Source organism: Ctenocephalides felis, unplaced genomic scaffold (assembly GCF_003426905.1).
Source record: "Ctenocephalides felis isolate EL2017-DRISC unplaced genomic scaffold, ASM342690v1 CF-g0.4_SCAFFOLD_01886, whole genome shotgun sequence".
Classification (NCBI taxonomy): domain Eukaryota; kingdom Metazoa; phylum Arthropoda; class Insecta; order Siphonaptera; family Pulicidae; genus Ctenocephalides; species Ctenocephalides felis.
Genome location: NW_020538040.1, coordinates 156,385,695 through 156,407,590, shown reverse-complemented (window position 1 = coordinate 156,407,590; position 21,896 = coordinate 156,385,695). Strand labels below are relative to the sequence as shown.

Here is a 21,896-nt window from a genome sequence, read left to right as displayed (position 1 = left end):
TTGTGGGCAATTATAAGAGGTGCCTTACCCGACAATCCAATGCGGCTGCTGGAGTGACATGGGAATTGCTTCTAGTCTGGGCCTAACAAAACTTGGAATGAGCTATTTGGAAGAGATTGATAAGTCTGTAGTCAAGAAGTGAAGCGAATCTAAAATTGCTAGTAGTTCTTTTTAATTTTACATTTTGATAAAGTATTTGTAGTTATTATTGATAATCTTGATGCCTTGATGTAAGCTTGTATGTTATTATTTATATTTGTGAAAAATTTATTGTTATTTGAAGACACTGGAAATCTGAACTAAATAAAACAGGTATAATTTGCCTTGTACAATTTAATTGACCCTAGTTCATTTATACACAAATTTGCATATAACGTAAGACAATTTTCAATAAATACTGATATTTGAGATAAATAAGGAATTATCTCTACAACTTGAAATATAAAAACAATAATTATTTTACACACATTTCTATAAAATGGAAAGTTGCATGTTATTAACTGGTATGTGCTAATTGATGAAAAAATTATATTAGCACAGCTTTGCACATTTTGTTTCCATTGCACTCACATTTAACTTTTAATGTGTTACATTTTTTCTATACCCCATGTTCTGTTGCATTTCTTCTATTCGTTTAACATTGATTTTAAATATATTCAGCTAAAATTATTAGCTTGGATCAGACAAATTTGCTTGTGGAATAAAAACATGCAAATTTCTCATTAGTACACTTTACTTAAAGGTAAAGTTTGCACATAAATATTTAACATTTTATACTGTATTACACTATTTTTTTAAAAAAAATTAAACTAAAAATGTTTGATTTGTTGTTGTGTGATAGAAGGTTAAATACGATCCGTAAGAAATAATTAAATAATAGAAATGACAAAACAATTTGTAACAACATATAGCTTGAGGTTTGTTTATATGTTCAACTATGTTACATTGAATATGTAGGTTTATTGGGCATGATTCATGCTTATTCATTATTAGAAAAGTATTGTCATCATCAGTTTGTAAAGGCGCTTTATACTTATCTACAAATTAGAATAATCAAAAAGATTTTAACATAATTTTGCAATATGTATTTGACATGTAGGCCAAATCAAAACAGATAATTTTGTTAACTTTATGGCAAAATCTAGCACTGCCAAAATACTATTTTATTTAACAAATTTGTTAATAATTATTAAAATGTATTCATACACGCATACAACTTGCAAACTTTTTCTTATGCACATACATTCTACACATATAATACTTATAATACATGTGTCTTTTACACATATTACTGTATGTGCGCTCTCACTTTAATAAAATAAATTTAATAATATGTATGAAAAATAATGAGTTTATCAGTAAAAAAATAAACCTATTTAGTTTTGAAATCTTTAGCAATGCTATTTAAAGTGTTATTCCATTATAACTAAATAACATCTTAAAATATTTTTGGTTGTTTGGGAATATTCATATAGTATAACAAAATATACAGACGTCTTTGTTCAACAGCTTAATAAAAATATACTATGATATTTTCATAAAAAACAACAAGATATCCAACTAGCCCAGCTTTGTGTGTTGTATTTAGCCCAAACTAGCTAATAAAATTTTGAACAAAATGCAAGGGTATAAAAATAATTACAATACTATTAGATGCCTCTCGTATTAACTATGTAGCATGAATTACATTCCTGTCTCTGCTACCAATTCACTATCTCTTTCTCCAACTAAATAGAGAAATTGGAAACCAATTGCCAATAGTGAGATTCCAAGCAAATCGCCAAGTGATGTCAAGTACGGGATTGCAGAATTATCAGGGTCAATTTTATGTTTCCACATCCAGTGTATTAGAATATAGGCAACATATAATAAAGCTGCAACCTATAACGGATAATTATGCATCAAAATATAGAAATAATAAAATCAGTAAATAATAGAAAAAAGAAATAATGCCCACAACTTGCATTTCAGAACGATAATAGCATTTCCTCAAAATGTAACACAAATTTTTATTATAATAGTTAGAAATAATTGCAGGAGTCTAATTTTAAAAATATTATTAAATATTAAGCATTATGAAATATACTATATGAATGTTTGCAACTAATGATTATCATTTAACATTATATAAGCATATCTACTTAAAATCAAAGTATCTATAATGTAATTAAATTAATAGTTATTAAAATACTTCCACACTTAATAACAAAGTGAATTAATGAATAAGTACTATACTAAAACACTTACTTGAAGCAGGGCTGCGCATAAATAAACAAAAACAAACAAGGGTGTCAGGGAGGAATGTCCAGACTTCATGTAGTTTATTGTATATATGAAAATCAGGTGGCCGGGAATAACCATTGACATCAAAACTCTAGTTGTTCTAGCATGCATCCCTGTAAAATATGAATTGATAATTAAATGATAATTTACAATATTAGTTAAAATATAATTTAAAAAAATCTTTGAATAATTGTTGTATGAAAAGAAATCATTAATAATTTTAAATATGCATACCACTTCCACAAAAACTAGCAACAGGCGTAATAAACATAACGGCATCATCACCTCCAACAAGTGTTCCTAGTTCAGACTCTTTGTGCAGAGCAGTGGAAATACGAGAAGCCTGAAAATGTAGTACATATATTTATAAAAAGAAATATTTACGTACGAATATTAAATTGACATTCTTCAACCGGCAATTTATAATATATATATATATATATATATATATATATATATATACATATATATACATATAATATACAATTTCAACATTTCTAAATATGCACGTAAGTAGCATATACAAAAATAATTTTCTTTTCAGTAATTAAAAAAATGTACACTAAAAGTGATTGTACCTGTACAGCAACTAAATTTCCTCCAACTCCATTAATAACTGGTTGAAAGACTGCAATCCCTTCAAAGCGAGATACCATAAAATCTAGAATAAGACCGCCTACAGAGCTAATCAGCATTGCGGTTAATACTGGTGTCCATCCATTATATAATACATCACGAGTGTGTTCGTTCTTCTTCGCAATCCAAACCCACAAAGGCGTAACAAGAATATAACTTGATATAATTAGAGGTGCTAGCCAATCTTGATTACCTATGAAAAATATAAATGTTTTAAAAGATTTAAAAGAAATAAATGCATGACAAACTTAAAGATAATGGGGTATGTGATGTGGCTATTTTATCAGAACACGAGTACTATATTCTTCTGAAATAAAATTAAGAGAAGAAATTTCATCATAAACTGATAATCAAAAATTGTTTCAAAACTTTGTGTTCTCAAAGTGTTGGAATTTAACTAGATTTGTACAATAAAATTCAATTTTAATAGATAATCTTCCAAAAAGAATGATGTATGCAAATGCATTAATAATTTTTTTAATAAAACTTTAAATCAATCCTAGGAGATCTAGTTTTAAATAGTCTGATATGGGTTTGAAACCTATTGTTCCGAGAAACTAATAAATCTTTAACATTTTTGTAAGTTCAAGATGTAAATCAATATTGTTCATTGATCCGTTTTATCTTTTTCTATACCTATTGATTCGTATAATACATTGAGATCCATGATAGTAATGCCAGTGATGTTATATCCCCAAGACTTGCAGCAATCGGCGTGGCAACATTGTCCGGATTTATTTTACAGTGTCTGGAGAATACTATAACTCCTGCAGTGATTAAGCCTACATAAAGTGTAAAACATTAATATACATAATACATTAATCATATCTGTATTGTAGATTTAAAAGTTTACAAACCTAAAACAAAGCTCGCTAAAGATGCCGTGACGAGACTGCTAGCGCAAAGTAAATAAGCGTGATCTAATTCTACTGCGTTGCTTTTGATTCCACCATGACAACGGCTACCACAGATCCCAAAAATCCTACGACAATGGCTTGGCACTGAAATAAATTAAAAACATTTACAATATTTGTTTATATATGATATCCAACAATTATAGAAGTTTATTGCCGTAAGAAAAGTAGTAATTTTTAATGGAACAATCAATTTAAACTTCTATACAAAGTCATGTTAAAACCAATTTGGACGTACGGAATACAGCTTTGGGGAACGGCGCGCAAATCCCAACATCGCCATAATTCAAAGATTTCAAAACAAGGTTTTGAAAGAAATTATAAACACCCCAAGTATGTCCCAAATTGGTTGGTCATACAGATTTGCACATGAACACAGTTAAGAAGAAATTGAAAAATGAGATACAAGGATAGAATACAGAACCACCCAAACATCATAGCCAAAAATTTAATGAAAAGACATGTATCGAACGGCTCAGAAGGAAACGCCCTCTTTTTGATATCCTTTAGTAATCCTATAATATGTACAATTACTCATAGGCTTATTTAAATTTTTTCACATCAGGACTACATCTATAAGCTAAACATATCCAACATCGAATCGGATAATCACTGGGTGACCTTTCGACCTTTTTTCCTTATTTAATAAACCATTAAATTACTGAATTACTGAAAAAAAAAAAATTAAAATTATTTTACCTGTATGAGTGTTAATTTTCCGACAATCATGCTCCACTGTTGTTTTGGAGTATCCATATTCCCAAGATTAGCTTGCGTGGAAAGTCGCGATGCTAGAGTCATCTCCAAGTTACCTTTCAGGCCGAGCAATGCAGGCACCAATATTACCAATTCCGTGATGTTTTCGAACACCGTCCAGTGCTAAATAGTTAAACAATATTTGAATATACATGGTTAATATACAAATAAAAAAATTGAATAGGAAATAATTTTTTTTTTTGGCCTCCGTTAAAAATTTATCCACATAAAAAATAAATATGTTTCATTTATAGAACACTATAAGTAATTATAAATAATTATAAGTTCTCAAATAAAAATATATGTATACAATAGTTTATCAATTATTGAAAAAATTCATTTAATTGAGCAACATACAGTAGAACTCCAATTATCCGAACTCCGACGATCCGAATCGCCGATTATCCGAATCACTTTCAGAAAAAAAAATTGTCCAAAAAATCTAAGTGCGCTATTATTCTTCCACCCGCGAAGCCAGTGTAGGCACATTGTTTGTTTTGATTTGACGGAGATGTTTAAAAAACAATGATTTTTATTTCTAAACTTGTACATAAGTACATTTTATTTATATTTAAAACATGTGAAAATATCATGTTTCTTTCATTTAATTCAATAAAAAAATAGTGCAATATCAAAACGTAACTTTTTTTCTCTCCAATGGCAATTTTAAAAAAAAACTCCGATTATCCGAATATTTGATTATCCGAATGGGTCCCGGTCCCCATTAATTCGGATAATTGGAGTTCTACTGTATTGATATATAGTTATTGATCTATCTTATCGCAGTTTAGTATCAATATAATTATCAGCTTAGCTTATAGAAATATTTTTATTTATAATTGCTAAATAAAGTTATTATAAAAAAATCATTTATTAAAATCGCCTAGTTTTTATGTTTTTGCTAAATAAGTAAATACATAACATTCACAATTTATAAAAAAAAGATAAAAATTCAATTACCTGTACTATATCTAAAACGAGTCCTGCTCCAACCATTCCAAATCCAGCGATAAGGAATGGAATAAACACCTGGACGGCGATCGAAAAATATGTCTCATGTACATCTTCGTTCGAACCGCACATTTTTGTTTCAATGACTAGATCAGGTAGCTTGGTTAACTAGAGTATTAAAAACATTATTTGATGACAAATAAATTACTATTTAAAATGAAGTATTAAGCAATATAAAAATTGTTGATGGTGAATGGTTTTAATTTTTTTGATGTGATATTGTTTCTGAGAAAACAAAAAACGATCAGTACTTTTATATTAAAAATCAGAAAAAATATTATCAATGTTGCGTTGGAAACGTAAATAATAAACAAAAGCGGGAAGCGTCAATGACTATTTATTTATTTATTTTACAAGCCGTCGGTATAATAATATTATATAAGGCTCAAGTCAATATTTTGCGGATTTAATATAATTTAATTAACTATTATCTATTTTATTACTTATTTATTTATTATTAATTTGTTACTATAAACTTTTCATATTTAGTTAATTTTATTTAAATTGTTTATTTATTATTTAATTTATTTACTTTAAACTTATTTATATTTAGTTAATTTTAATTATTTTTAAATATAACTGGTTTGTTGCAAGTATTTTTTAAAAATTTAATAAGTATTATAATAAGCTTTTAACTTTTACAATAGAATTATTTTATTTAACAAAATTTTAGGTTATTTTATGATATTTTAACTAAGAGTTTTATATTATTATTATTATTATTATTGTCATTAATTATTTTGTCAATATAAGTATTTTCTCTTACAAATTTTTAGGTATTTTGATGAAAGAAATATTTTGTTTCACAAATTTTCAAGTGTTTTTAAATTATAAGTTTTTAGTTAACTAATTAATAAGTATTTTAACGATAACAATCATATAAAAATAATAATTATAAAAAATATAATAATAATATTACCAATTATGTAGATAAAATTTATAATTTCTAGATACAATTAAAATTTATACTTTTCGTAAATACCTGAGACTAATGATCATATTTTCTTTTAATTATATGCATGAAGTGACCACTAAAATGTTCATAATTATTTTTTAAACATACGGCATATATTAACACTGCATTCTAAATGAAGGCTGTCAAACATTTTTTGACATCGTCCAGAGACAATCATTTTTGCTTCTATAATAAACTTGCATGATGGTCTGAAGGTGCTATATAATAATAAATAAATAAATAAGCCTATTATTTCCTGCCTTTTTTTACAAGGGTTTGCTAAATTACATAAACGTGTATATACAGAACATGTTGTACGCTACATGCTATATAATAAAGACTATAAAAACCAGATCCACTAATTATGATCACAAATTAGAAAATCACCCCAAATTCACACGTCGCTCGACTGCTCCTCAAACCAGAATTAAGAAAACTTAAAAAATTAAATAAAATAAATACTATCTATAATTATATTTAATTAATGTCAACCAAATAACTCATAGAATGTAACTAATGTTCTGATTGTTTTAATAAAAGAAATAAAAGAAAAAATTGCAGAGCAGACGTACAAGGGTCCTTTGCTTACCCGTCTTCGAATTTCAGCAGAATGCACAATTGACGAAACTGAGGCAATGCCTCTTGAAACGATCGACATTTTATTTCGACAACCAAAAACTGACAAGATCGTGCTTCAAACGCAAGTACTTAAATACTGCAGTACAAATTCTTGCACAAGTGCGACGTAACCGTAAATAACTAATACAATTCTACTAATAGACGTTGTTGGCAATATTATTATCAAACTCGAGCACAAACACAAACATTTCGATCAGATTGCGCAATCGATTTACCTCAGTGTCCGCATTGTCGTTAGCAGCGTCAAGCATCAATGTGAGTTCAACTTCTTCAGATTGCTCCTGAGAGCTCCTGTTTGACGCTGGCGCGGAGCTGGTGTGTGATTCCCGCCTTGAATCAGCCGCTTGGTCTCCGTGCGCATTCGGTGGAACTGCTGCTGGCACTTGCGTTGTCTGCTGCTTGTTATTCTCCGGCTCGACCATCTCCGGTGCTTTGATATTATTGTCTCTGAAAATTAAGTACCACTTTGATTATTATATTAATTAAATTTATGGAATGAGTTTATTACATAAAGTAAATTACAAACTAGTGGTGCATGGCATGGACAAATTGCTGGAATTTCCCGTACCAAAAATTAAAATTTTTAAAAACGATTCAAGTTTCTTTTAGAAATTTGAAAAAAATCGATATTTGAGATCCTTTTTGAAAAATTAGATATTTTTATACTTTGAAATATTTTGCAAATTTTGAACTTTTTTTCAAAGCAATCGCGATACGTTAGCTGCTTAGAAACGAAATATCGAAGCGCGTGAGCGCCGCGTCGCAGTATAGTAGATCAGCATTGGTATACAGCCCATACAAATGTAAACAAAAATTCTACTTATTATTAAAACCTCCATGAAATATGCAATAATTTGATGTGCATACGTCATTTGGCGCATTATTTTTGACCGCCAAATGCCTTTTTTTTACTTTTTTCACTCGATCACCAAAACCGCTAGACCTGCCTTCCCAAAAATGTAATCAGTTCTTCATTACGTCAATACAAATAAAATGTTTTTTGAGTTATTGAAATCGGTCGTTTAGTTCTCTCGAAAACTGTGTTACCATTTTTGAGATTTTCCAATATTTTTGGCACTTTTTGACCCGTATCTCCGAAACGGCGAGACCTGCCTTTGCCAAAAACTAATCAGCACGTCTCCTTATCAATAGAATTCGAATGCTTTTTGAATTATTCAAATCAGTTGACCCGTGTTCCCGAAATCGTCGACAAAAACACACACACATACATACACACAGACACATACTACATTATTTCTACAGTATGCTAAAATGTTCAGAAAACCTTTAAATGTAAAGTATATATCTATTTAAACATTTCAAAATCAAAACAAATAAACATGTCTGGCCAAAAAAAAATCTTTCAATTCAATATGGGCCAGCGGTGGCGATATCGATTAAAACGTGGGCTAGCACTAAGTAGTCCCGGGTTCGCTAGTTAGATTCCTGCTACCTCCAAGCCTGACATCAAGCAACTTTGATGTCAAATTTCCACTTGAGGTTATAGATCTCAAATACAGCCTCTCGTGTATATGGTTGTATATATAATAAAAATGTAAGCAAATACTTCGAGTATAGATAATTAGTCATAACTGGACTGGACAACTACTAGGTTGCCATCCATTCAAGATTCATATAGTAAGAAAAGTCAAAACAATTACTGAATGTCCTAAGTGTGAAAGATTGTAATTAAAATAAAAAATAAAAAAAATAAAAAAAAATAATTTAATTCAAGGTTTAAAAAGGTACGCATAAAAGATGCAGAATAAAATTACGAATATAATTCGATGAGTGTGTTCATATAATTTTCTTGAGATTTTCCAATATTCCTCGAAATCTACAACTGCAACTCGCCTATAGGCCAAATCATTCGAAATACGAAGTTGCAATATATGAAAGAAAAACTAAGAATTTTAAGAACATTCTAACGATGTATATACGGTTCCTTTATGAAAATGTGCAATAGTTGGAATAATTACTCAAACCTATACTTACTATGCATTTCAACATCTAAATATTCACACAGATTCTAAACTACATGCTGAACGGTAAAAGATTCAAAAAAGATTGTTTGGACGAAATGTGCAGAATAAAATTCCGAATAAAACGACATATAAAACGATATGTGTGTTTATATAATTTTCTTGAGTTTTTCTAATTTTCCTCAGATTTCAGGATTGCAAGTCGTAGTCCAAGACATAATTTACTCAATATTATTTCTAAACACTTTCTGTGCTCTGATATTATTGTTTCTGAAAATTAAGTTCCGCTTTGATTATAACATTAATTAAATTTATGGAATGAATCTCTCATAGAAAGTAAATTACAAATTAAGGTAAGACCATATCTATTTAAATATTGCAACGAATATAAAATTAACAGAACTGAAGATGCCTGGCCAATAAATTCATCATCTAATGTAAGGTTTAAAATGGTAATCCAAGACTTTACTCGATATTATTGCTAAAACACTTTCTGTGTAAAAAAATTAAGGAATTGACGAAATAAAAATTAACCTTTGCATGTTTTTCATTCGCAACATAATTCAGCTTAGAATTTACCAATATTATATATATTTTATATTTATAAATATTTGTGCACAATACATTCAATGATTGTTTTTTCCCAAGGAATTGTTATCTCAATCATTATATAACACAATTCGAAAGTAAATCAATTTAGTGAGTACAGCATAAAAAGAAGTTGAACAAGTAAAAAAATATCAATAATATCAGAATTCACTTTCCCACATACCCACTTTCCGCCATCGCTCCAGTTCTTTTAAGGGACTTCAAAACAAAACGCACTCAAAACAGACAATGAATAACTTTTATTTTAACTTAATGCGCCGACTACTAAAGAACAAATGATTTGAGCGCAAAAAAGCAAAATAATGATGAAAATACAAAACTGGAAATTAAATAGAGGCGCAAATAGCGTTATACAACTGAAACGCCTGCCCGTTTCCGTATGCCGAACCCACCAATTGATTGTTGTGTACTAACAATAGCTAACATTGTTAATGTAGCACTAAATTTTATTATTTTTTATATATAAATAAAAACATAAAATACCACCAAATTAAACTCCAAATCGCTAAAGAATTTTAATATGCAAGAACTATGAAAGTAATAACTAGATATTCTCCACGTGATAACCCTCGGTTAAAATTTGCCTGAACTTCCTGAACATAACTGCAGAATACAGCCATAATTATAAGAAGAATAATAAGATTACTAAAATGTTATTAAAGCATTTTAATTTTATGTTTTTGTGTTATTCATATTTAGAGAGTGACGGGACATGTTTCAGAGGTCCCGAGTTCGATACCCCATTTCGAGCAACCTGTTGTCAGGCAGCAGTGACAACGATTTTCACTTGGAAATATAGATAGCAATATGTTTCCAAGTGAAAATAGCCCTTGCCCGGCATTGCTGCACTAATAAAAAGTCAGCCCTATTAGATTAATTCTAATAACAAAAATCATCAAATATAGATGAATTAACCATTGGGTTACCATCTAAAAAATACGAAGTAAGGAGAAGATTCAGCCCAACAGCTCATAGGACGTAAGGTTCTGATTGCTGTTAAAAATATTAAAAAAATATATATATTTAGTCACCTTAATACATGCTCTAATATAAAATTTAAAAAAAAATAGTCCATGTCATTTGCAAATTGCGCTGAGCATGAGTCAAATCAAGACTCAAAACTATTGCTATTTTTTTATTGTTTTTATTTTAATTACAATCTGTCATTTAGGACATTCAGTAATTGTTTTGACTTTTCTTATTATATGAATCTTGAATGGCTGGCAACCCAGTAGTCCAGTCCAGTTATGACTAATTATCTATACTCGAAGTATTTGCTGACATTTTTATTATATTCAACTGCACCCACTAGAAGCGATTTTCACTTGAGGCTATATTTGAGAAAACCTCAAGTGGAAATTTGACATCAAAGTTGCCTGATGTCAGGCTTGGCGGTAGCGGGAATCGAACCAGTGAACCCGGGACTAGTTGGTGCTAGCCAACTATTTATGCTATTTTAATATACATTCTTGTTCATTAATTTTTATAGAATACATGTCTGAAGACATTGCTGAGTTAAACTCCAACTCGATTCAGGGAAGAATAGTGTGAGAGGTTTCCCATTGCTATTACACGCCGCAGTGCCCGAAATCGGCTATTTTAAATTGGAAACATATTTTTGATCTATATTTTCAGGTGAACATAGACATCGCTACTGCACGATGCCAATTTGTCCAGAGTGGGGATCGAACTCTCGACTCCATCCACAGGACTGGTGAGCTTAATTGTTACATCATGGAACACCCCATATATATTTTCTTATCGCCTACAGTAATTGAGATATGTCAACATTATTGCCGGAAACATAATTCGATCCTAGCCAGTGATTTTCCATAATCTGTCAACCGTTCTCGTATTTCAGCCACACTGCGGTAATAAGAATTGAAAACCTTGTTTCATTATATGTAGCTGAGGTCAAAAGTGTAAGTAATCATACATAAAAAGCACGAATAAAAATCTATCCATAATTCGAGTACAACATATTCATATTCACTCGACATCCACATTCACATTCATTCAAGTATATAAATCAAAACATTAAGCGTTTATCTGACTATTGTTTTACTATTTGATCGATCCTGATTAGAGTGTAAATCAAATTTAGTATAGTCATAAAGATAAGCGAGTTGTATATCAATTTAAATTGCATCTAATCATCCATATTATTACAAGCGTAAGAATGCGAAACTCAAATCTAATTGCCATAAAAAATGCATCAAAGTTCGCGATAAAATGCTTCGATTCAGTTGATTTTTACAGTGAAGGTCGACACGCGACTCAGCGACGACCGGTTACCGAATAGTTAGCATAGACATAATTCACAGAAATCGTTAATTCATCATAATTTGTGATTCAAACCTGATAGTCACTCGAGTAGCACTGACAACCGGAAACCGAGAAAATATATAGAAAATCTTGTATTTAATTGATTTTTTATCTCTTTGCATGTTTTGTCTTGTAAAACCGTTTTTTAATTTTTTATATTAGCCTCCGCTTTACAACATTTTTAGCCACCTACATTATTCATATTATTTTTCATCATATTCTATACAATTCTTACATATATATTTCTTATACATACATCATATATATACTATCTCTTCTTATATCCTAATCTTCCATTCAATTTTCTTTCTACTAATTTTCATTCTTCCTCTTGTATCTTAATGTGTTCTCCTCATCTTCTAAACTAAACTTTTTTCCTTCTTACTTCTAATACAATTTTTTCTTGTATTCTACAAATTAACAATTCTTAATCTAGTTTAATATTTAATATTTTAATTCTAGTATTGCTGGAGATTCGAACCGAATTTCTCCAGCGTGTGAGTCGAGAACGCTACTGATTGAGCTATTCCCGCCACTAAAAGCTTATTAAAAACATCAGTTTAAAATTAATATTTTTAACTCTTTCGCCACGAGTGTCGTCCATCAACAACATCCACTAGACTAGCTGTGTACACGAGTGTCGTCCATGGACGACATCCATAATAGTATAGCCACGCATGACGTACTGTGTGTACCGGTGTCGTCCATAGACGACATGTTCTTTGTCAGTCTTTGCTTTGAGATTTATCACTGTGAATTAAACTATTGGTAATTCTAATTTTTAATGTAATTTTTAGTTTCTGAAAGTGAAATTTTAATTTTTTTAACACATTTTTATTGAGAATGATAGAAAAATCTTGAAATATGTCATTGCATCTGGTACAGCAGAGACAATCTTGCGGAAAACACTTTCATAGCAAAAGGGTTAATTATGAAAAGGTTCAGGGTTAAACGAACCATTTAATATTTAATTTGACTTCTACATTTTTTGCTAAGAGCAAAAATATAATTAAAATGAAATTAAATATCTTTGACTTTAGAACGTCGACTCCCCCAGCATTTCATAATTATTCCGTATTCCGTATTCCAAAAATACATGTTAAAGTTAGAACTTTGTATCCCACGCACATATCCACATTATGTCTATAAATATTTTGAAATTCAAGTTTTTGTCTACGTTACCCAGTAGTAAAGTAAAAAAAGTAAGCGAAAAAATATAACATGAAAAAATATTACAATATACAAAAAAATACTAAATGATGCCTGGTGCCAAATTATGACTTTTTATATATTTAAACAGCGTGTACTAAAAGCTGGTATTGAACATCTTAAACCTAGCATTTTCACGAGAGGGCAATACAGCAGTAAATTAATCCCATTTAATGTATACATTATATTAGAGATGTGTATCTAATAGTCATGTGCATAGGCATGTTGCAGCAATGCCCATGGCAGCGATGTTCACTTGAGATCATATTTGAGATCTATAACCTGAAGTGACAATATGATATCATACTGCTTGATATCAAGCTGGCCAAGGTCAAAGTATACCTGGTGCCAAACTGTTGCTATTTTTCTACTTTACAAAAGTTTACGTGAAAATCAGTCTCTAAATTTGAAGGCTAAGACCTTTTCAACGAGCGGAACGAAAATTATGTTGCCCATGAAACAGTCGTAATATATATTTTTGAATAACAATAATAATAGTACATCATCCATACGTGTCTCGACGTTAATTTATTATGCGGATGGAATCAGTATAATTTCGCTTCTACGAGCGATTTTGCTACGACGAGTTTATATTGTAATATATTTATAATAAGCAGTCTCTGCTTATTGTTAATAAAAAACAGATTGCAGAATAAAGCTACATAAATAAATAATTTTTGCTAGGTACTTATATTTAGCTACAAATATGTTAGCAACCCATTCGTCGAAATAAAAAAGTTGAAAAATAACATTTTTTTATTTATGAAACGTTTCGACTTTTGATGTGTGTCATCATTCAGCAAATCAACCAGGGCACAAATAAATCTTAACACTAAAATTAGTTTTAAAACAATTTTGAAACTTACATAAGAAAAATCAAGACATAACTAAATAATTTTAATCAGAAAATGCAGAACAAGAAATGATAGTGGCGGGAATAGCTCACTCAGTAGCGTTCTCGACACACACGCTGGAGAATTCGGATCGAATCTCCAGCAATACCAGAATTAAAATATAAAATATTAAATTAGATTAAGAATTGTTAATTTGTAGAATACAAGAAAAGATTGTATTAGAAGTAAAAAGGAAAAAAAAGAAGTTTAATTTAGAAGAAGAAAAACATATTGAAAAACAAGAAAAAGAATGAAAATCAGTTGAAAAAAAATTGAATGGAAGATTCGGATATAAGAAGAAATAGTATAATGATATATGTATAAGAAATATATATGTAAGAATTGTATAGTATATGCTGAAAAATAATATAAATAATGTAGATGGCTAAAAATGCTGTAAAGCGGAGGCCAATAAAAATTAAAAAAAAAGACATGATATCACCTTGCAAAAAAGATGCTAGAACATGACTGTTTTATAATATAGCTAATTTTTTATGATATATATATATATATATATATATATATATATATATATATAGAATGTCTAAATAGTATGCAAATCCAGTGATTGGAGAACGGGTATACCAAATATATATTTGATATATAAAACGTTTCCTATTATATATTATTTATATTTTGTTCCAGGTAAACTTTTTTATGTGTCCGTCAAATAGTTTTAGGCATGATAAATTCCCTCACTGCTCATTCCAAACATTAAACAATAAAATATAACATTTAATTTAAGTATAGATAAATAAAAATGCTAGAGTAAAAACTTATATTATAAAAAAATATTTGACCCTATAATAATAAAACAAACAAATTATTCCTTCACTTTCCTTGTTTCAATAAGGCAGAGCATCGATGGAAAAATACAACATTGTGAGGTATAAGTTGATACATCTACGTCTCAAGAACTATAATCCATCAAATATCTCAGATTTTTATCTACTATCTAAAGTGCCATTTTCTGGATAGACTTGGCATTTAAAAACCACATGATGCAATATTTACATTCCACTTTTTTAAATAAAACTACTGCAATTATAAAAGTTGTACAAAGATACATAAATGCATTCATTACAGCAACTGTATATTAAAAAATATATTATTAAAAATGTCATTTAAAAATAAATTTCATTATCTAGTGTCTTACGAATACTTAGTTTGATACAGTCAGCATTATTTGTGTGTGCCTGGTACATGATTGTAATATAATGATTATAAAGACCTAAATATAAACCGCTTAATCGATTCAACATGTCACGATAAATGTACAAGCTTACGCACATAACGATATAAATTAATTAGGCATTAAAAATAAAACAAATAATTTACATATCTAAAGAACCAACTATTTAAATTATCGATTGGAAGCAAATTTTATTAGTCAATTTAATTAACAAGATTCTATTCTCTGAGCCGGAAATTGTACGTCACAGTCATTGTGATAATCTTTTATCTGTTCCGCAAAAATAATCATTAACTGATGTTATATAAATTTATTGAAAAAGTTTTTAGCATATATGTTTTGAAAAAGATAAGAATTGTGGTAAATTAATTACCAACGAGTCATACTCTCTGGTATTCAGAACATTTATTTACTACGACAAAATTTGATTTTCAGATAATTGTTTAGTAAATAATTTAAAAAAAAATCTTGGTACGTAACTCACAGTGAAAAAGCATTCATTTTACATACAGCGTCCATTATTTAACTATATTCAAATTTTGCTCTAACAATATTCAGTTCTTTTAGTCTTGGCTTTAGTTTTTTTTAAATTATTTTCCATTATTAATCAGTAGGATTGTACTTTCAAATAATAAAAAGAAGTTGAGAGAATATTTAGTAGTTTTTAGCATTTTCAAAAAAATGTTAATTGGCGGCTAATATAACAGTTAATATCACATGTTTTCAGGAATAAATTTATAATATACTAAAATTACAAAAAGTCACAAAACAAAACCTAATATATAAATTATTGACTCTTTACATAAAAGCAGCAACGAAATAAGTTTTATTAAATTGCTTAATATTCAAATCAAATTAGCATATATCAAATAAAACTAATTTATTATTAACTTACCGTAGGGTAAGTTATAGTAATAACAGAAAATCCATTTTTTTATATATTTTTACGTTTCAAAAGTTTATGAACATTTTGGCATACCTTAGAAAACATGGATGTATGTTAAAAATTAATTTTCGTTGACGATTCGAGAACACGGATACACCGATTTGAATAATTCAAAAAACATTCGAGTCGTATTGATGAGGAGACGTGCTGATTAATTTTCTACGGAGCAAAAAGTGCCAAAAATGGTAATTCAGTTTTTGAGATAACGGAGCGTCCGATTTGAATGATTAAAAGACATTTTATTTTTATTAACGAAATGAAGAACTGATTATTTTTGGGGAAGTAAAAAATAAATGCCATTTGGAGATCAAAAATGATTATTAGACATATGTACATCAAATTATCAGATAATTTATGGAGATTTTAATAATAAGTATAAATGTTATTTACAGTTCTGTGGGTTCCGTTTTCACAAATTTTCAAACATTTTCAAAATAAAAAAAGGCTTTTTTCATAAATTTCAAAATTCACAAAAAAATTTTTTTTTCAAAGTTTTCACAATATTTTAGTTTTTTTTTTTTTAAAAAAAAATTTTAGTACGGCTCGATGCCATGCACCGCTAGTTTTACTATTTTTTAAACTATTTTAATGCGGGAATAATAAACTAGACATTTTTTATCAAACGTTTGCGAGACCTCCGTCTAATAAGAAGCACACACACAGACAAACTCATTGAAGATATAAAATAGAATTTACAGTTTTTATAATTAGTATTGGCAAGTTAATTAAATATATCATTACTGTGCAATATTTCGAGTAATATTTAGCCATGAAATTTTTTATCGACACTAAAATAATAATTCTGGAAAATTTATACTTCGAGTTCATCGAAAAAAAACTACAATACCTGTAACCGATTCGCTAGAAGCGAAGTAGAATAATCATCAAAATATTTTAGCAAGTCGCCTAGGGCCATGACATATTTTATTCGTATCATAACATAAATTAATCGCGGAAAAAAGTTTCCACTCGCTAATTTAAATCAAAATATAATTACTGGTTCATATACAGAAGATGGCTATGTTATTAAATTATATATATCAGCGCTGTTCTTCAAATACACAAACCGCGATAAGTAATGTGGAATTTCAATTTGAATAAGTTATTTAATATAAATTTGTATTTAGCAGAAATTAAATTAAATTATGTTTAATAAGCTTTTTTTTTAATTTCCCGTAGGGTAAGTTATTGTAATCGTCCAAAAATCGAGATTGAAAATTTTTACATTTCACGACGTTTTGAAGGTTTCTGAACATTTTGGCATACCTCAGAAAAAATGGATGCGTGTGTGTGTGTATGTATGTATGGATACAATTTTTCAGTCACGTTTTCGGGCGCACGGATCAACCGATTTGAATGGTTCAAAAAACATTCGATTCCTATTGATAGAGAGATGTGCTGATTAGTTTTTGACAAAGGCAGGTCCAGCAGTTACGGAGATAAAGAGCAAGGAGTGTAGAATATAGAAATCGAGTTTTTGAGAGAACGGAGTATCCGACTTGAATGATCTAAAAAACATTCAATTGGTAATGATTGGGAGAAGTGGTTATTAGTTTTTGGCAAAGGTAGGCCCAGCCATTTCGAAGATACAGAGCTAAATGTTAAAAATGGCAGTTTTTGAGAGAACTAAGCGTCCGATTTAAATGATTCAAAGAACTTTCTGCTTGTTTTAACAAAATAAATGATTTTTTTTAATTCTTTTTTTCAAAGAAATTTTTTTTTGTATATCGAAAATAAATCAGATTTTATTTTTAATTCTGACTAAAGTTCTAATATGCTTTAAACAAATAATTTCAACTTTGCAATTCAGTCTATATAATTCTTATAAATATTAGACAATGTTACAATATTTATAATAATCTATTTGAAAACATTTAATAATCCTCGAACATTTCGTTACGGTACGGGAAGTTCCAGCAATTTGTCTTAAGGCACGATGCCATACACCTCACTAGTTATTACTTTTTATTGGTCTCGCTTACTTAGAAACTTCAGCCACACCTACAACATTTCTCTTCAAATTTTATACTATCTTTATATATCCTATACTATTCAATTTTCTTTATAGCTGACTCCTTCATTTTTCTTTTTCTTCTAACCTTGCTTAATCTTCTAAATTCAATTTTCTTTATAGCTGACTCCTTCATTTTTCTTTTTCTTCTAACCTTGCTTAATCTTCTAAATTCTAATTCTATTTTATCTCAAATCAACAAAACAAATTCTACTCAATTTCAATCCAACAAATCAAATGACAATCCTATGTCAGTTCCAAGACTCGAACTGAGTATCCCTGGGGTCGGGCACGCTACTGACTGAGCTATTCCCGTGTGGACAAATTGAATGGTTTACGACGTTTAAGAAAATGATTTTACGATTATGAAATAGGAAAATAAATATATGTTGTAATAATGTCTGGTTTCCAGACAGTGCACATTTAACATTATCTATGCAATTTTGTTTTAAATTGAAAAATCATTCACGAACATTAATTAGATTCAAGCAAAAATATTTTAAGAATATGTTTTGACATCTGTGAATAGCGGTGATACTAAATTGATATCGCAATTTTATAAATAAGAGATATTATTTTTTTGTTCTAAATATTTTGCTGATTAGCTCGTAAAATATGGTTTCACATCGTCACGCAGTCATTATTATGATTTTGATTTTATATTCATGTTTTTTTTTACATTAGAATTTTTCCATTATTTTTAATATCATATATTAATAACTAATTCCAAAAGATTATAGTTTATTAAATAAATGCATGATTGTATTAAGGTCCATTAGATAGGTGTGCAATGAATATTATGATGTCTTGAATTTATTTATATTACTGTAAATAAAATGTTTGTTTAAAAAATTTTATATATATATATATATATATATATATCTATATATATATATATATAATTTACTAAATAATAATAGTATAACCCAGTGGCTTCAAACCTTTTTCGCAGCGCCCCCCCCCCCGCCATTCTAATAAAAAAATTGTGGTGCCCTACTTAATTTTTTGAATCATTTCATTTTATAAGTATTCAACTAATATTATCAGACTATAAATAAATATTCAATATTATGTAAAAATATACATAAAAAATAATTATTTTTTCGTTCATTTTTTTATATCATCTCAAATCTCTGGTTTATTTTCGAAAAATTTAAATGAAAATATTACAATAAACGTTATTTATTGTGAGGCAATAATAAATAACGTTATTTATTAAGAGGCAATACCATGTAACAAGAATTAACGATTAACGACGAGTAAAACCTCTTATTGTTAGTTAAATTAAATAAATAAATTTCATTACCATTACAATTAGAAACAAAATATTTTTTTTAAATTTAAACATGTTCTTAAAATATTTTAGCTTGAATATAATTATTGTTCGTGAATGATTTTAAAGGCAATGGGATTTCTCACAGACATGATTTATCATTTCAAGTTTTTTTTCAAAAACATCAATCAATTTAAAACCTCTAAGAAAAGAAATCAGTTTCTGCTGATATTTGGAATGAATATATTTTAGTGGTATTTGGTATTTTTTCAAATTATTATTTTATATACTTTGGTATATTATAGTATATATTATATATTAATTATACAATTAAACGTGACATGGGATTAGAAAAAAGTTCCTAACTTTTTAACAAAAAACGGTATAAAGTCCAACAAAAACAACGGGGTTTCTTTCAGAGCAGAAAACATTTATCATTTCACGTTTTTTTCCGAAAACATCAATCAATCAATGACTTAATTTTTTACCAATATTATTAACGTTTACTAAATAACAGAATATAGCAATGTAAATAATATTGCAAAATACTATTAGTCACAATAAAACGATTCCTTGAAAATATTCTAGTCTATTTTAATGTTATTTGTTTCGCTGCCGACAAAAAAGAGAATTTATTTTATATAGTTTAAAAAAAAACATAAAAATGGCTGATATATGAGATTGTGGGAAAAAATACCATTACCAACAAAACTTATAATAATAACAAAAAATTTGAATTACAAAGTACATATTACTTGTACACATAACATGTAAAATGTGACAAAGCAATTTTATCCAATATAATATAGGATGTTGGTTATCTGAACCAAAATATTACCTATAAATTTTATTTACCTATATATATGCCTATATATTTCATGCATATTTCAAAATCCTAAAATTGGCAGGGAGTTAATATTCCAATCAAGCTTTATATTCAAATTCAAAGCTTTTTGGCGACCCTGTTTTGCACGAGCAACGTTGTGACTTTAACTGGTGATATTTATTAAACTAATCCTGAAGGACATCTATAAGACAGAATCACAAAAGTATTTCAATTGAATTACGAAATAATAGAAAACGAAACATTCAATTAAATAAAATGCAAAATCATGGAAGAATTTTTTGCCATATTTGGCGCAAACTCACTCCGATCATACCTATTACCAGCTCCAGAAATTGATGAATGAAGATTTTAGTAAATTAAAAAAAAATACATAAAAAATCTTACGTAATAATAATAGGGAATGCATTTATAAGCGTTTTTAATATTTAATTTGTGGCGGGAATAGCTCACTCAGTAGCGTTCTCGACTCACACGCTGGAGGAATTCGGTTCGCATCTCCAGCAATACCAGAATTAAAAATATAAAATATTAAAGTAGATTAAAAATTGTGAATTTGTAGAATACAAGAAAAAATTGTATTAGAAGTAAGAAGGAAAAAAGAAGTTTAGTTTGGAAGATGAGAAAAACATATTGAGAAACAAGAAGAAGAATGAAAATTGAGTGGAATTGAAGAAAGAAAATTGAATGGAAGATTAGGATATAAGAAGAGATAGTATATATATGATGAATGTATAAGAAATATATACGTAAGAATTGTATAGAATATGATGAAAATTAATATGAATTATGCAGGTGGCTAAAATGGTGTAAAGCGGAGGCCAATAAAATTTAAAAAAAAACAAAAAAAAATTAGTTTGTATGAGCCCATATTCAAATCAGCGCAAGTTTTTAAAAATTGTATTATGGTAAGTTTGGTGATCATTGTCCATTGAGAGCTCGCCCGTAGGTAAGCGGTTAAGAGCGACGGGACCTGAATCAGAGGTCCCGGGTTCGATACCCACTTCGAGCAGCCTGTTGTCAGGCAGCAGTGACAACGACTTTCACTTAGAATATAGATAGCAATATGTTTCCAAGTGAAAATAGCCCTTGCCCGGCATTGCTGCACCAATAAAAAAATCAGCCCTATTAGAGTAATTCTAATAACAAAAATCATCAAATATGGATGGATCAACCATTGGGTTACCATCTAAAAAATATGAACTCCATTGAAACCTTAACTTCGGTAGAAGTCTTCGGCAAATTCATGTTCACAAAACCGAAAGATAATTTTGTAAGAAGTTACAACCTATTAAGAGTACTATATAAATGTACAAATGAAATGTTTGCTTTGAGTTTTATTATTAGAAGCATTATTATTTAGACACTCGCAAATGAATCCAATTTGCGACACGAACGATAGTTTTAATAACGAACAT

The 21,896-nt window shown here is 28.8% G+C and overlaps 1 pseudogene; it reads right to left on the bottom strand.

Annotated features, from left to right (window-relative positions):
- Positions 1 to 1,661: 1,661 nt before the first annotated feature.
- The window catches only part of LOC113377541, a 41,710-nt pseudogene continuing 21,475 nt past the window's right edge, over positions 1,662 to 21,896 (bottom strand).